Here is a 17,865-nt window from a genome sequence, read left to right as displayed (position 1 = left end):
GAGATGTCAGGCTCTCACCACTTCCTAATAAATCACTGTCCTGCACGGACAGCTGATTTCACCTCTAGCAAGAAGCTTGCAAGTATCTAAGTGAAGAGGACTGGCAAGTAAGAGAAGGTCAGTGCGTTTAACTACATGTCATTTTGTGTCCATTGACAACTATCCATTATTTCCACAAGTCTCAGTGCTTCTGAAACAATGTGTCCAGAACAGAGGTTGGGAGAAATTTCCAATTCTCCACGCAAAATATCACTGGTTCTTAAGAAATGAGCGTGTGGGAAGGATATATGAAGAATCCCACTATGATTACTTATGACTGTCCAGGTAAGTTGGTTGCCCTGAACACATCCATGAAAGAGGACATGTGTCTCTGGGGCCCCTGCCTTTGTCTTCCTTCCTCATACTAAGAAGGAATATATAATGTTGTCTTATTCCTGCATATCAATTTAAAACATTTCCTTAACTTGGGAAAGCCATTTTGTATACTCTAAATAGCTTCAGAAATTATCAAAGAAGGCAAGAAAATATCATAGTTTTTACACGAAATTTCTCCAGGTTTACGATCATAAGCTCAAGAACACTGATACCAAACTAAACCCCTTGATGTAAACAACTGCAAAACAACTGGACCAAAAAAAACATGACTCAATAGTTTTCAGGAACTTGTCTACAAAAATTATAGGAGGTTCCTATTTGGGGAAAATATACCTGAAGTAAGCACTGTATTATTCTAGGTTTCCAGGAGGCTCTTTCCAACCCTGAAATGGAAAGGTGAATCTAAAACTGAGCTCTGTGGTTAGGAGGAGTTGAAAAGAGAGGTTGGAGCTTGGGCTGTGGATTTGTGAAACAAGTAAGTGAGACCTGGTGAAATAGCTGGCAGTCGACTGGGAATTTCCTGAAGATCTGGGGCTATGAATAGACTGACTAAACAGAATCAGACTCCTCATGGTCTAGCATAGATCAGCTGCTACAAGACTGATGCAGGAGGTTGCTAAGCCTTGGACATTCAAGCAAGGCAGTAAGAAAAGGCTTCAAGAAGCAGACTGTACGTTCATTGGAGACCTCAGAAAGACTGCCCTTTAGGATTAATGAACACACCCCCAATATGCCTTCCCTCAACTCCAGACTAAAGATGGAACAAAAACAGTCAAAACTAAACACACACACACACGTGTTTGTGTGTGTGTGCGCACATGCAAGCACACATTTACATCCCAAGCATAAGACCTAAAAGATTTGTTTATTACTTATCTAAAGGCTGGAAAAAAATACACACCCATTATCAGCAGATGATACACTCTACATTCTACCACATAAATGTCTAATGTACAATTAAAAAGCTCATAAAACATGGTGCAAGTAGGAGAATGAGATCTGTAACTTTAGTCAATTTGCTGGGCATTGTGTCATGCGACAGTAATTTTTATAACGAAAATAAGAGAATTTCACTCAAAGGGTTACAATGTAAAAATTTATATGACATTACAGAAAGGAGAGGAAGCTGATTGAAATACTTGGCTTTAATGTTCTTACATTCCATGTGAAGTATTTTAATATAAAAACTAAGTGTACTGCCACAAAGTAAGAAAGTCTGTTATACTATGTAGAGCAAAACACTATAACACAAAAGAGTAGAACTAAGAAGTGTATATACAAATTAAAATAGAAGCCTAAGAACTATAAATTAAACTAAATAATAGGAGAGAAAATATAGAGATCAAACACAAAAATACAAAACAAATAGCACAATGATAAATATGGGCACAATCCATCATTGTACTTAATATACACCTTCTAATTAAAAGGAAGAGTGTTATGGTTTGTGTCTGCATGTCCTCCCAAAGACACATGCAGTCATTGGGTGGGCTTCTAGAGTTTATGATTGGTCCATGAGCCAATGCTGGGATTTGGGGTGTGAGAGCTACAACCTCCTCTGCCCCCACCCCGCCCAGGCAGGTAGTTTGCATATGTAAGGAAGAGAAAGAGCCTGCTGGCAGCCACTCCTCCCTTTTGCTGTTGATGCTTTTGCTATCTTCTGCCACCATGATAGATTGCCCTCTGCCATGTGCCACCCTGCCTTGGAGTCAGCAGAGTACAGACTGAAACCTCCAGAAACGGTGAGCTAAATAAACTTTCCCTTCCATAATTTTGGGTGTCAGATATTTTGTCCCAGCAATGTGAAAAAAGTAACCAAGACAGAGAGCCTATCACGCTGAACAAAAATGCACAAAAATGTGACCCAGCATGGTGGTGCATGTATGTAATAACAGCTACTCAGGCAATTGAAGCAAGAGGATTAAAGTTCAAAGTCAGTCTGAGCAACTTAGTGAGAATCTCTCTGGAAATAAAATAACAAGAAGGACGTGGGCTGTAGCTCAGTGCTCTGTGGGTTCAATCACCAGTACCACAAAAAAAAAAACATTTAAAAAGCAAGACTCAAAATTATTCTGCCTAGAAGTGATATCCTTAAGACTCCTCTAGATGGAAAATAAAAGTATGAAAGTATAGAGTATACCTATATAAATATAAAGGCAAGAGAAGGAGGAAGGTATGATTATTCTTCTCTCAGAAAAAGGGTACTTCTAGACAAAAAGTATTACAAGGGCACTTCTAGACAAAAAGTATTACAAGAAAAGAAAAATTACATAATGGTCAAGTGTCAGTTTACCAAGACTTCGACAAAATAGTCCTAAAAATACATGCATTAAAGAATAGTACAGTACTTCAAAGTACATGAAGCAAAAAGTGAAATAACTAATATAAGAAATTGAATAACGCTACAATCATAATTAATGATGTAATACTTTTCAGCAATTGATTAAATACATTACAAAATCCTTAATAATACAGAAAATATGAGCAATATAACAACACTTGGTCTAATTAATGTTATAGAGGACTGTACCAGACTCCTGCAGATTAAACACTTATTTCAGTATAAATGGAATATTCAGCATGAGATATACTGGCCTATATAAAAAACTGAAAAACTGAAGTTTAAGTATATTCTCTGATACGAAAAGTCTTTGAGTATTTGAAAATTAAACAAAAGATTTATAGAGAACCTATGGCTTACGGAGAAAACAGATGATACAAAACAAATAGCTCTAATTTAATAACAAGACAAAAAATACCAAAATTTCTGGATTGCAACTAATAAGTGCTATTGGGAAACACAACAAAATCTTACAATGTACGTACATTGTAAGTATCTTACTATGTACGTAAATTTTGACCAACATCCAGATATCCTACCTATAAATATATAGTCGCACATGTGGAAAATAGAGTACATTAAAATTATATTCCTGATAAAGATGTTTATAATAGCAAAACACTGAAACCAATTTAAATATCCTTCAGTATGGGAGGATGTGTTTCCACACATTGGATATTATACATCTCTGGTAGAAAATGAAACAGCTCATTCTGTATTGCTCTTGAAAGACCTCCAAGACATATTACAGAATGGCTTCCAAGACATAAAAGAGCAATCTGTAAAGATGTGCATATTTATGCACACCTTAATTTGTATTATCTGCAGACACATACTTTACAAGCATGTTTAGGTGTATTATCATTTGTGTGAAATACACTCATTAACACAAAGAGGTCCTTGTTTGTATTGTGCCTGGAAAAATTGTTTGCAGTATACGCAAGAAGGTAGTACTAGTGTTTGTCTCCTGGGAAGGGATTTGGGTGGTTGAAGAACCAGAGGTATGTTCAGACTTACTTTTCTCTATGCGTCCATACATTCATGCTTCAAGGAATGAAATATAAGGTTAAAACTGTGGGTCAAGTGCAATTAATTCACCAGCTAAACATGGCCTGGAGACCTCAAGTGTTTAGTACCATTATAAAAACAGGTTGAGTTTACACATATATTTGTCTTATAAAATGAGGACTCTGAAGTGGAAACTTACTTGCTCCTTCATACAACAAGCAACACCCTCAAAACTATGACTACAAGGATGAGCCATAGGCTCCATGACCACACACACAAATGGGGAGACAGCTCATTCTCAAAGAAGGGAATCAAGACATAGTAGGGATTGGGGAGGGAAGCAAAAAGACATGAGAAAGGGAACTGGTATACGTTATGTACATGTACCCACTCTGCACAAAGAATGTACACGTTAGTTACTGCAAACAGGTACAAAAAAGGGAAGAGAATGAAGGGATGGTTGGAAAGTAGAGGGAGGAAGTGATAGAGGATGACAAAAGGAATTAAGACGTGTTCCATAATGTACATGTACCAACTTCCCCCCAGGAAAGTAAACATTATGCACAGCACACATGTACTACTAAAGTAGAAAAATACGTATTTTCTTGTGGAAAAATTACTGAAAGGACATTAATGAAGAGTCCATTAAGAAAGCAACCCCAAAATGACTAGTTGAGTGAAGAAGGGAATGAGGCCAACCTGGATGCTTACTCATCTTCTGTATCCTGGTGATTAGATCCCCAGAATAAAGTTAGACCTCAATACTAAAGGTGCATATTTAAAAGAAAACAAAACTCATCTTTATTTGAAATCAACTTGCTTTACCTTTTCTAGACTTTCCATAATTTGAATCAACCTCAGCATCCAAAGGGCTCCCTAATCTCTTCTCCACTATAATCTAATTTTGTAACCTAAGTTCTAGGGAACATTGTGTGCTTTTCAAAGACAATCACATTTCTTCGGTGAAAATCCAGTCAGGGGTTTTTTAACGGGAGCAGAATGTCGGTGTAGACACGGCATATAACTATGCCTCCCTGTCACTGTGGAGAAACAATTCTAGAATTCGATTGTGTTGCTTGCCTGCTCATTGGGTTTAAATTACACTTCCATTGAAGCATGGTCTTTCTGGAAGAGATTGCAGTGCTCAGTGACTGGAACAGTTCTCAGCGAGGGACTGTTATAATGGTTCAAGAGTGAGAAGTGAGGGATGTGATGTGCTATGACTACAGAACACCTGTGAGGCTGGAGGGCTGTGATACTGCTGTGAAATACAGCAGACATCACAGTTCCTTTTTATTAATATAGAGGCAATGTAAGATTGTTGAAAAAGGCAAAGCAAAGGAATCCCAGGAAAACTGCAGGTATCCTATGAGCATAAGTAGTCCAAGATCTGTCTTATACTCCCAGGAGTGCTATAAACTCACACCTGACAGGCTTGTTCTGCTCAGCTTCAATCAAGTCTGCATGTACTGTCACACCAGCTGCTTTCATTTCAACAGCCTAAAGAGTAATCTGCTAGACAAACAGCTCTGATGGAACAGAAAAGCTAGAGCTGTGTTCTTTAAGAAAAAAAAAAAAATCTCTGCTGCAATGTTTCTTGCTGTGATAATGAGGCCTGGAATTGGGATGCAAAGTAAACATGCTCACCGCTAAGGAGGAAAGAAGAGAAAGGAAGCCCCACTCACTGCGTACTTTTCTCTAAAGTCCTGTGTTACGGAATACCGTGAACTTCTATAGTGTCTTGGATATACTCTCATTCCTATGAAGACATTGCAAGTACATTTGTTTGATTTCATAAAACATTTGACAAGCAAAGCAAACTTTTAAATTTATCCTTATTATGAGCATCTTTAAATTTGAAGCTGCAGATGTATGGTCTGATTCTTCATCTCACAGATGACAACAGCAAGAGGAAGCAAGAGGAGTAAATGAACTAATCCAGATCAGGCAGCCAGATAAGGGCAGAGATCAGACTGGAACCGGGTCTCCAGCCCAGGGATCTGCCCTCAGCTGCCATGCTGGGGGCTTTGGTTCTGATGTATGCTCTTTAATAGATTAAAAATTGTTAGTTAAGTAGGTTTGTAGTTGTAACTTTGCATATTTCCATTAATCAAATAACTTTGACCGATATGGTCAATTAATGGAAAATTGATCACATAGGTGAATATAGTGTGAATATATTTTATTTTAAGCAATTTTGGTTGCGGTTCACTCAGTATTGCACTCTTGGAATTTCATAAAGTAGGCACTCATAATATAAGAGGAGGCAGAGTCAGAAAGGGTGATCTGTTTCATAAAGATTTTTGTAAAAACAGAGTGAGCTCGATCAGTGGCTGTCTCTAGAGAAGGTAAATGGAACAGATACTGTGCTTTTTGAACTGAAACTGGCATTTCTGACAGTGAGAATATTAACTAAAAGAACAGGGGCAGGCCCACCCCTGTGGAATGTAGTTGTGTGGGGGCACTGGCCAGAGGTATGTATGAGATGGATATGCAGAGGTATGTTAATTTTGGGACCACGAGCACCAAACCTCTTGGAATGTGTGGTTAGAGAGTAAAAGCCTACAGGAACACAAGTCTAAGTAGGATCAACATACATTGCCTTAAGTAAGGAATGCTCTGGCCCTTGTGTTCCCCATACTCTGATTTATTATTTAGATTGACCCTTAGTCATGGAACGGACCAACCTGACCTTTCCCTGTCCTTCCCCTGTCCCCTGTATGAATCCCTGCACAGACATCCTTCTTTTGTCCTTTATCCTTGCTTCTTGGTTCTATCAATAAAAAGCCACGGAAGCATCAGCTTAGGGCCTCCTTTGTGAGACTCTCTCAGGTTGAGGGGTCTCAGTGAAAGGAGTTCCTCTGGGCCTTCTTGGAGTTTGAATTGGACATTGACTCTGAGTAATCTCTCTTTCTTTGTTCCATGCCATGGTTGTAAACTGTGAAATAGTTTTACTATTACCCAATGGTCCAATTAAAGTACATTTTAAGTGTGATTCATTTGTGAGTCAAGTCTCGTGACTTGATCCAAGAGTAATGTTCTCTACCAAACTAAAAGTTAACATGTCTCTTATTCAAAGTATCTTCTTAGACCTTTTAAAAATGGTAGACAGATAAATTGATTCTCTGCATAAGAACATTTTATCATCTGTCTTCCCCTTTACAAAGTGTTTCATTAAATATCCATAAACATAAGATTCACTCATCTATGGATAGGTCACATTCTATTTATCAATAAATTGCTAAATCACCTCATATACATAGGAGGCTATTTGGTATACAGCTATCATCTCTCACAGATTCTATGACAATTTACATATATGTTTTATTCATTGTTGCTGCTCTTATGATTCTATGTGTAGCAAGTCCCCTAAGTCTACCTGCAAATCCTGATCTCATTTACTTTTAAATACCTACTTTGAATTTGACTTCCTTCACATAATCTCTGATGTGCCACCTGAAAATCATTTCTTCTTTTTCTGACCCTACTACTGCCATTCATCTATTGCTTTCTTAATATAACAATTATTTTATAACTAATATTATACTCAATTGCACTCACAAATATATCAGGAACAGTCTGTTTGAAGCTATGGTTTTTGTCTTGTTTCTTCTTGAGTTTTGCATGGTGTTTCACACCTAGAAGTACCTCCCAAAGTTGTTTTTGAATGAATGAATGGATGGATGGATGGATGAATCCAATCTGTTCTAAGTGTTCTGTATAGCTTGATGAAATAGCTTTGATATTGGCTCATCAAGCCTAGTGGAGGAATCTCCCACACCTAAATGTCCTTTGAACCAAAATGGCAAAAGAATTCTAAATTTATGCCTATTTGAATTTTCTTTCTTGAAGTGTTTCTAATTGAAACTTAAAAATTACACTTGTCAATGGATCAATAATTTAAAAAGCAATAGCCATTATTGCTTTAAAAATATTTCCTTGTCAGTGAAGGAGAAATAAGCATTTTAAACATATAAACTGAAGCATACATTCTTAGTATCATAGAATAAACACAGGTATGAATCAACATCTTTTTCACATTCCATGTCAGCTTATAAAGTTAATGACTTCTTGTTGAGTTTCTGTAAAGATACTATTTCTTTCTTGAACTGAGAACCAATTATACAAAAATACAAGTATACTTCAATTTGATAAAAGCCATTAACATGTATCATATTTGCATAAAAATGTATTCTGGGCCTTGAAGAATATAAGGAATGTGCTAATGATTCCTTCCTGATGTGAACATTTTGACAATTTCTTGTGAATCATTTAACACTAACTTCATTGTTTTGATATACTAAAATGGCAAGTTCATATTTACATACCTCACCACTTTACATACAGACTTACATGAGATACTGTTTGATAAATAGGGAAATGTGCATGACATTCACATCTATAGTTTGGTACATATTAAACTGACTAGTAAAAGCTTATCAATTTCATTTTTAGAATAAATTCATTATAGTAAAACCATTTTCGGGGAACTAGCAAATGAAGAAGCAATTTCCTCTTAAGATCAATGACCACAGTTGGAGATCATTTTAGGTTTAATTTCCATGCCCTCTATAAAAATATATAAAACTCTTTAATGGTGGTTTCAAAATCAATTGAAGAAAAGTATTATTTAATGTGAGTCACATTTCCTTTTCTATAAACTCTTTTACTTGCTCACAACTTGAGTGTCAAAATTTAGGGCTCTATTGTTGACAAGCAATTAGTATTTGCTTTTCTTGTCTCTAAAATATGCCAACATGCTCAAAGATAAGCTTTATCTTTGCAGATATGTTTTCAGCTTGGGATTTTAAATTTCTTTTCTCCTTAGTATTTGTCTGGATTAGTAGTGGCTGTACTGAAGCGAAGTGGAATTTTTCTGAACAAGACCCCATCGTATTATAAAAGGGGAAAGACCCAGCCCTGAAAGCCAAATATAATACTGATTCTGTTCTCTTAACTTAAAGTCAAGTGACAAAGTGTCACAGCACCTTGCCAATTTAGCTTATGTTCGTATGAATAGAGTCTGACCATTTTCTCTAATAGAATCAGCATGCAAATTTCTAGCATTCATCTTTTGAAAAGCTGTATTTAAAACTGCTGTGTGGGAGAACAGAACAATATGTGGAGGAGATATTATGCGAGACTCGACAAGTTTTAGTTTCTGATACATATAGTCAGTCACTTTTGAACAAAGGCAAACATTTTCTAATGTATTTTATAAAATTTCTTGCAAGTAGACCAACAAAACTATGTGCAAGCATATCTTTGCCTATATTCCATTTTTCCATATACATTCTATCTGTGAATCAGCTCAAGACAGGACTTCCAAGGAAGGAAGAAAACACTAAAGTTAATATGATGTTGACAAAATAGTGTATTTGGTATTTAAGTCCTGGGTAGTCATTAAAATAACATATTCTTTGTAGTGTTTCAGCTAATACTTAAATTCTTTCCCTGTTCTCATCAGTTGATGATATAGAGATTGGTAAATAGCCCTTGGAAATCAAGAATATACATTATTATAAGGAATAAGATTGAGTGACTACAGTCTCTTCTTGAATGAAGACTAGGATCAAGAAAGATCTGTAGTTAACCCTGAGGGAATGAATAAAATCTTCAAAGGCAGAGACTAAGTGAAGGAAAGGGAAGGGAAATAAAAGAGAAGGAAGGAGAGAAAAGAAAGAAGGAAAAAATATGTGAAGAGAAAAATAAAAAGACAAAAAGGAAGATTAGCAGGTGTTCATCCATATTGAAGGGTCATCTGTGGTTAAAAGGTCAAGGAAATGAAGACTAGCAGAGCTATACATGAGGAGAGATGAACAGGAGGGCAAGTGGACCTTAGAACATATTCTTATTCCAGGTCCAAGATTTTGAGAGGTATCCCATGAAACTGAGAGGCAAAGATGTTTCCTGGGGGTGGATGACAACATCTCCATTATTTATTCATTGAGTGGATTATTTTATTGCCCAACAATAAGTGTTTAATGTTCTAATAATTTAATAATCATATGATTGCATGTATTACATCTGAGGTTCAGTCAGTCTGGCCTGCAAGAGAGTTCAGTGAGAGGAAATGTAAGCACTGCACTTCTCTGCTTTGGATTCTGCACAGCTAAGTACATTTAGGAGAACATGACTCTGCCCTCTAAAGACGAAGGTGCAGCTGCAGATTGAGTCTATGCACACTTTGGTCTTTCAATTTTAAATTGTTTTTCCGAGGTGCTACTTAGCCTCCAATTAGACATTGCTGCCACTAGGTGGCAAAGTGGTGCCTTGGCTCCCATAAGTTTGAGTGAGTAGGTGTCACCAAGCAAGGCAGAGGAGCTGGTCCCACTATTCTTTTTTTCTATTCCTTTTCCCTATTCTGCCACAAACTGCAGTGAACAGTTACGAAATAAACTTCAAGAGTAAGGGTTGATGATCTAAGGTGTTACACCTGGATTGAAATACATTTTTCTGAGAGTTAGAATGAAAGGACACACAGGGCTCTGATATCAGACATCATTTTACCTCTGCCTCTGCTATTTGTTAGATGCGTAAAAACTAGTAAGTTTTTTCACTTTTATCAACCTCTGTTTTACCGATGTTAAAACATTTACCTCATTTAAAATACTATACCTATACTATAATTTGTTAGACAAAAGATGTAAAGAAAAAAAGCCATGGAGTCCAATCTGCTTTGGAAAGAATGCTGGTAACCAAGACCACAAATAGGCCTTCATCATTGTTTTCAAGTTCATAAAATTTCACAGAGCAATATGATTCCTAGATTGTCATGAAAGGTCTAAAGTTCAGGCCGCACTGAATCTGCATTCCCTCTGTCTGAGAGTTAGTTGGAGTTTCATTACCTAGATTCCCCTCCTAGTATTTAGAGTTTGCTCACAGAGAATTTTGTGAGACTCACAGGACCTTTGGCATATTAATGTCTGAGTAACCCCTTGAGCATTTTCACCACAGCCAATGGTTTGTAGGCTTTCTGATGCTCAGTTTTGTGACATTTTCTGTCATGCCAGAAAGATCTAAAAGGTGCTTTGCTATCTCTTCTTTGCTCTACTTGCCTTTCTACAGAACTCTGCACACTCAGAGTGACCCAAAAGAGAAAGACAACATTAATGGGTCATCTCCACAGAGCTAACTTTCTCCTCAGGCACACAGGCACACTTTTCAGTAACGTGACCTATGCAAAAAAGAAATAAACTTGTTAGCTACCCAATGGGGCAGTCATGCTTGTACCATGGTGGTTCAGAGCTGCCTGACAATGAAACATACAAATTATGCCCTGTCCAAATGTGCTCTAAAGACTCTATTTACAAATGCACTCAACCTCTGGGCTCCTGGGGATGAAGGCTCTAACATATTATTTTTTAATGGAGTAGGACACAAGTCAGCCCATAACAGAGGACAGAGAAAAGAAAGAGGCTGGTCAGATTTACATTTCTTAAATTGAAATCAGATATGAATGATAGTCCAATTAGGTGGTGAAGATACCTGGTGGGACACTCATGCATGTGCCACAGGTGGTTCAAGCCAGCAGGAATATGTGAAAGAGGTGATTGCAATACAGTGAGGTTGTCAGAGTAGATCTAAATCCAACCTGACCAGTGTCCTTACTAGAAGAAGTCTGGACACAGAGAGACACTAAACAGACTCAGGCACAGAGGAACAGTCATGGGGACAAGCAGCAGAGAGGGCGGGTCCATTTGTATGCAAGAAGAAAACTCAGAGGAAGCCAACCCTGCTGTCACCTTGATCTCAGACTTCAAAGCCAAAACCTCTAGAATGAATTTCTGCACCTTGAACTATTCATCTGAGGTGTTTTGTGATGTCCACAAGCAGGTTGTGCTAAGAACTTTTGTGTGTGAAAGTCGGGAGCAAGGAGGGGACAGAGGAATCCGAGCAAATGTGGGAAAAAAGAAAGGGAGAATTCCCCTCTTTTTCAGTGTGGGTTCTGGCAAGTTAAAAAAAAGTGTGGGGAGGCTTGAGGTATAAGGAACAGGGGTTTTAATTTTACAAAAATTTTGAGGAAAGTGAAAATATGTCAGAACTATGCTGTTTTGACATTTTCATCCATATATATATATATATATATATATATATATATATATATATTTTAACCATATACTTTTCCAGAATCAAGCACAATGCTCCAAGTTTGGGAGCTATCATTCCAATAATATATATTTCAGTAACAAGCAAATAAACAAATGCACCTCTTCCACATTGCATCTGGTATAATTTTTGTTTCAAAAATTCCCATATATATCAAGAACTATTTTAAAGGACAAGTGATTAAGTTGTTAAAATATCCTTAAAGCAACCACATTTGCAAAGAAAATTTAAGAAATTCTTTAGCAGAGTTATGATATTTCTTCACACAAACCAAATTTTATACTGACAAACTCTAATCTCAACTTTCACACTATTTCTAATTCTTGGTAGTCCATATTTTCCCATTAAAAGTATCAGGATACAAATGTGGTAATGCTAGTGAAATTCTCATAAATTATAAAGTACCATGTATTTGCAAAAGATTATTGCTTGTGCTCCCTTTTCTGAAAAAAGTATTGGCCACTTCCAAAGAATATTTGTTATTTCTGTCTTTCACTTTAAACTATGGTAAGTGTGAGCTGAAAAGAAAGTAATTGTGTAATTAAACAAGACTGGTTCTTTCCTGGAGGAACATTTTCCCCTTGCCACTGCTGGTGTTCGCGATTACCAGGATGTAAGGAGGAGGAATGTTTTCATAAGCGAAATAATGGAGGTCTACAAGACCATGGAGACAGCAGAAAGATCAGCGGGGACCAGGAGGTAGACAAAAGCAAGATCAATACACAGAAGAGAAGATTTTTTCAGGGAAGTGAAAATGCAGTGAATGATTCCATAACTGTAAATAAATATACATCATTAGACATTTGTTCAAACTGAAAGAATGTACAACAGCAAGAGTGAATGCTAATGTACAGTGCAGACTTTGGGTGATAATTATACATCAATATAGGGTCATTAATTATAACTAATGCACCACTTTAGATGCGCAGTGCTGACAAGGTGGACGATGTATCTGCACCTGAGCATAAAACATCTGGGAAACCTCTCTACTTTCTTCTCAATTTTTGTCTGAATTGAAAACTACTCTAAAACCATGCAATCCTTTAAAAAATAAAAGTGGAGCCCTAAACAAAGAGCAAAAATGTAGAAAAAAGTATACAAACAGGGTGGAAGGATGTGCTCCAGAAAATAAGAGCATTATATTAAATAAGCAGGCCCTGAGTGGGGGAATTATTTTCTCAAGGCCCACTTTTAGAATGAAAATAGCATCTGTAATGTTATACTGTTGCATTAAATGCAGGCTCAATACCATTTATGAATACCTGTAACTATTATTTACTCACATACTATCAATGTATATATTGTATGGCATCGAGGTATTTGCCATTTTAAATAGGAAGCATATGTATTATAAAACTGCCAATAAAAATGCAATTAAAGACAATATAGTTACCGTTTCAATAGCAATGCCACAAATACAATGAGCACCTACACTGCATGCAGATAGGTTAGATTTTGCTACAGGAATTGTCATTTTGGGAGATAGGGTACATAGAGCAGGATGAGATTTTATTCAGAAAACTTAGAAGTTCAGTTTTGATCAAGTCAGGTTCCAAGATTTACATCACTAAGGGACCACAAAAGGTTTCACCAGTACCACTTGTACTGTTAACTGCTCTACATATCTCATTCATTCTCTATGATATGATTTGACATGCTTCACGATGTCTTCCTTGCCATGCACTACATATCTTCTGGCTTGGCAATGTCCCTGTGAGCATGTGAGTCCAAGAAACGAGTTTCTATGTTTAGACACAATCTGAGCAAACTGAAAAGAGAACAACTTCAACCCTTATGCCTTGGGTTTGATATTGCTACTGTCACCGTCACGGTGTGAGCCACACAGAACCCTCAGAAAAGGGCTTCTTTTTCTTTGAAAGGAAGTAGTTTCCCACTGCTCAATAGCTTCCTTCTAAGCAGGTTCCCGCAGTCAAATATCGTTATCAGCAGTCCCCATGATTCTTTTTTAAAAAATTCTTCTACCAGAAATATTCTTTATTGTTAAAATTAAGGATTTTCTGAGTTCGAGTTAAATAACATTTCCGTAATATACTTCATGCTGTGTGCCATCTTCAGCTTCAACACAAGTGGGTCAATATCATGACTCCTCTTGGGATGACTCTATGATCCATGATGAATCATATTTAAATTTTGAGAAAGAGCAACTTTCCTCCTTCCTTTATAGACATTTTAATTCCAGTTTTTATAATTTGTTTACAGACCACCAGCATGCTAACAGTCTCTCAAGCAAAAAATACTTGCCACTGGTTTACCCTCATGTGCCTGAATTTGTCTTTGAGCATCTGGCATTGGTCTTTGTCAAGGTTTTCATTCTGGTAAATGGTACATACATTCTGGTAAGTGGTACATGCATTTACCATTCTGGTAAATGGTACATACATCCAGCCAGGAGTTGAATATAGTATGTGGCAAAAGAGAAAAGAAAAACAGCATGATCGGTCTAGAATAGCCCCACTCCTCCTAGCTCATGGGGCACGATATTTGTGACTCCAGCATAGTAAATCTGAGAATGTTTTAATGCAGTCACACTTTCTATAGAATAAGTGGTTTTCTCTGACTTCAAGCACCTCATGCATATGAAGCAGAAATCCACTCAAAAACATCAGCAATTTGTAAAATGTAAAATAATACAATTGGCTCATTAGGATCATCTTGTGGTCTGCCAAAATTGTCAGCGTTTGGGCTTTAAAAGTGCACTGAGCCTGTCCAGCATATTGGGTCGGAGAGGAGGAGGCTCGCATGTAGTACGTGACTATTTGTCCAGAGGCACCTGGTGTTAGCCTGAATCAGTGAATCAGGCTGGGTGAAAGATCTGAGAACTGAGGAGATGCTCAATTCCAACTAATGAAACGAAATCACGATCTAAAGTCCAGTTCACATTGATAATGACTCATGACTATGCATTCCTGTTACTCTAGATAATTTTTTTTCCTTCACAGCTCTAAGCATTAGGGCATTTCCATGTGAACTTTCTTTTTATGTACCTATGATAGAAAAATATGGTGAAGGATTAAACCTTTTTTAAACGTTACAGTAGAAGACACATTGTCATTAATCTCCAATTTGCATTGCTCTGCCTCAAGCATATTTATCCCATCATTCTTGCCACTTTCTGAGCAGTTCCTGAAATTTTATGTCGTGGGTGTCTTTAGTTGTACTCCCCAGCTGCCTGAACAGATTCTAGGCTCTATTTTTTATGGTGATTTTGACTTTGCGGAAGAGCCAGAAGTCACACAGTGCCAGATCCTGTCAAGAATCTGAGTGAGGACGCACTGCCGTGATCTTATGAGCTTGCCCTTCCGCTGGGTGGCACTCCACAGCAGCATTTAGTGTAACTTTTATCAGACCTTGCAAAGCCACAGAGAAGGACTTCCAAAACTACTTCAGTAGGTGGTAAGAAGCATGGCATGGGTGTGTTTTGAAGCATGGGAAAGTGTCTTGCAAGGTTTATGGCTATGTATCTTTTACTGTAGAAAATTTTAAAACTGAAATATTTCACCCTATGTTTAGATTTCCCTTGTACATTTAGATGTTTGATATCCTAAAAATAAAATACTAGATACCTGGCATAAATATTCTTCTTTACTCACGAATATCATATTTATATATCCTAAGTATGTGCCATTTTTCCTGACAGAGTAATCATAAAAAGATACCTTTATTAATAGTAGTGTAATACTATTAATGAAGTCTCTTTTCACTTTGCATTAAACAATGTGAGGTATTATAAAATTTATATATACATGTGTGTTTTTAAATAAAGAAATTGACTACTTATGACATGTATTTTATAGATTTTTAACCAATAAGAAATTTAAGTATTCAACTAATATTCTTTTTTTAAAGGTAAAGAATTTATAAGGAAAAGATTCAGTGGCTGCCTCCCTTAGATCAAACATTGTGCATGGATAAAGTAAGAGAATAATGCTGATTGTCCTCATGTAGTTTACAGTCCAATGCAGAGAGGAGTCTCTAAAATGTAGTGTGTTTCTTTTCCAAGACAGGGTCTCACTATGCAGTTCAGGCTGACCTTAAACTCACTATATAGCCCAGACTGGCCTCGAATTTGCAGTAATTCTCCTGCCTCAGCCTCTAGAGTGCTGGGATTAGAGGCATGTGCCACCATACCCTGCTCAGTCTGCTTTTAATTGTGATTGTTTTGGAGCCAGAGCTGGGATGGGTGTTGAATCCCACACATGACCACTAGAGCCCACCAACTGTGTATCTATTTCAATAAAGACATTTTAACTGCTTAATTAAAAGAATGAAGGCAACAGATTATCTTACCATTTAGTTTTTTTGTAAGGTTGTCCTTTCTAGATTTATTTTATTTTACTTAAAGAGAATAATAAAAACAGAACAATAGCAAAATACCACTTAATTTTTGATTAGTTTTTGGTGTAAGTTTTTGTAAAAGATTTATTTCAACTAAAGTAGTTACCATTTACACGATCAAAGAGAAAAGTCAGAGAACAGTCATTTTAAAGGACTGTAAAATTCGATTTTGAAAACTGTACCAAAATGTGAATTTTTGTTTATTTTTTGGTCAATGATCTGGGTAAGAAACACATTGTATAATACCTTGAACACAGTTTTAAATGGAGGGGTTAAAAGGCCATTAAATGTGAAACCCTAAAAGAGAAAATTATTATGAGCAATACTGATACAATGACACCTTTCAGTTTTAGCCAATATTTAAATCTTATTAGGTACCATCATTCGATGGCCATTAGCATTATATTTCTTACTTAAGCCTACTATACATGGAATTAATACACATTTTTTACTTAAAGAATAGCACTCTAAATGTAAACCATGAAGGTAGATTTGATAGCATCTTATAGCATTCTTTTCCCTATTTGTACCTATTTAGTTTTCTGTGGAAAAAATAACTTATATAATAGTGGATTCAGGAGAAAATCTAAGAAAAGGTAATGTTCCAAAAATATTTCCATTACAACCAATTACAGTACCTAAAAATAATAATAAATCACTGTTCCTACTGGCCCCTGTGATTTGGCTAAACACAATCTCTATTTTTAAATACATGGTCAGATCTCTGTAAGTCTCTCAGGAAAATCCTAATACAAAGAAAAATGTATATTTAATGAGACTGTTTCTGTTAATTATGTGTTTCTCGCCTTATCTAAATAAGACAGTATAAATATTAACTGCTAACCTTGGATAAGGAATTGGTTTTTAAATGCTTATTATATATCTTTCTTTACTAATCTTTAAGGTGTTTATTGTTCTGCTTGGAGGGATGAAGTCAAGTGTGAATTATATGAGATTTAATTTCAAGTGTGGCAGCATTTGATTTGTAGTGTTTTATTGTCCTATTTACATTCTTGTCGGCTTTCATACAATGCTTTTTGTAAGTACCAGCAATGTCATAAGGGATTGGTAAGTCCCTGCATTTCAAATGATAAAGGAAGATCTATTTCTTTCTGTACTGGCTTAGGGATCCCAGTAGTCCACAGAATGACCAATGAAGCAGTGTGCTAATGGGATTAGTAGGAATGGAGTCACGGCCTTTGTAAGTCCTTTGTGGGTTCTGAATGTCAATTTATGAAATAATTTTTATTTTAGCTCCCATAGTGTTAACATATCAGTAGATTTAATTTCATAGTTTTGATATACACTTTTAAAAGAAGTCCCTTAGATACAACCCACAACCACGCACACATTCTAACAACACAGAGCTGACCACTTATTGGTATTACAATAAAAAGATGTTATGCTATGCAAATTAATCACATATGTAAGATGAGGACAGGCTGTGCATCTTTTTCAAAACTAGAATATTTCAAGCACTTAATTAGAAGTGGAATGTTCAGTGATGATCATTAGGGAATTAATAGCCTTGAAAACTGACCATATATTTTCAATTATTTTATTTACTTACTATTTATTCTCTAAACTTTAACCTGGGTGAAAATAAAGCTGCAGTGAAGATGAAAACCACAAAACAAATGGAAACAAAATAGAACCAGCAATGATGTTCGCTGAAT

General features: G+C 36.4%; 1 protein-coding gene across 2 annotated transcripts in view; it reads right to left on the bottom strand.

Annotated features, from left to right (window-relative positions):
• The window catches only part of Fgf12 (fibroblast growth factor 12), a 527,560-nt gene that overhangs the window by 39,722 nt on the left and 469,973 nt on the right, over window positions 1-17,865 (bottom strand). The gene's annotated exons all lie outside the window — the stretch shown is intronic.

This window comes from Chinchilla lanigera, unplaced genomic scaffold (genome assembly GCF_000276665.1).
Source record: "Chinchilla lanigera isolate Chin_1 unplaced genomic scaffold, ChiLan1.0 scaffold00019, whole genome shotgun sequence".
Classification (NCBI taxonomy): domain Eukaryota; kingdom Metazoa; phylum Chordata; class Mammalia; order Rodentia; family Chinchillidae; genus Chinchilla; species Chinchilla lanigera.
This window is presented reverse-complemented; position numbering and strand designations above follow the sequence as displayed.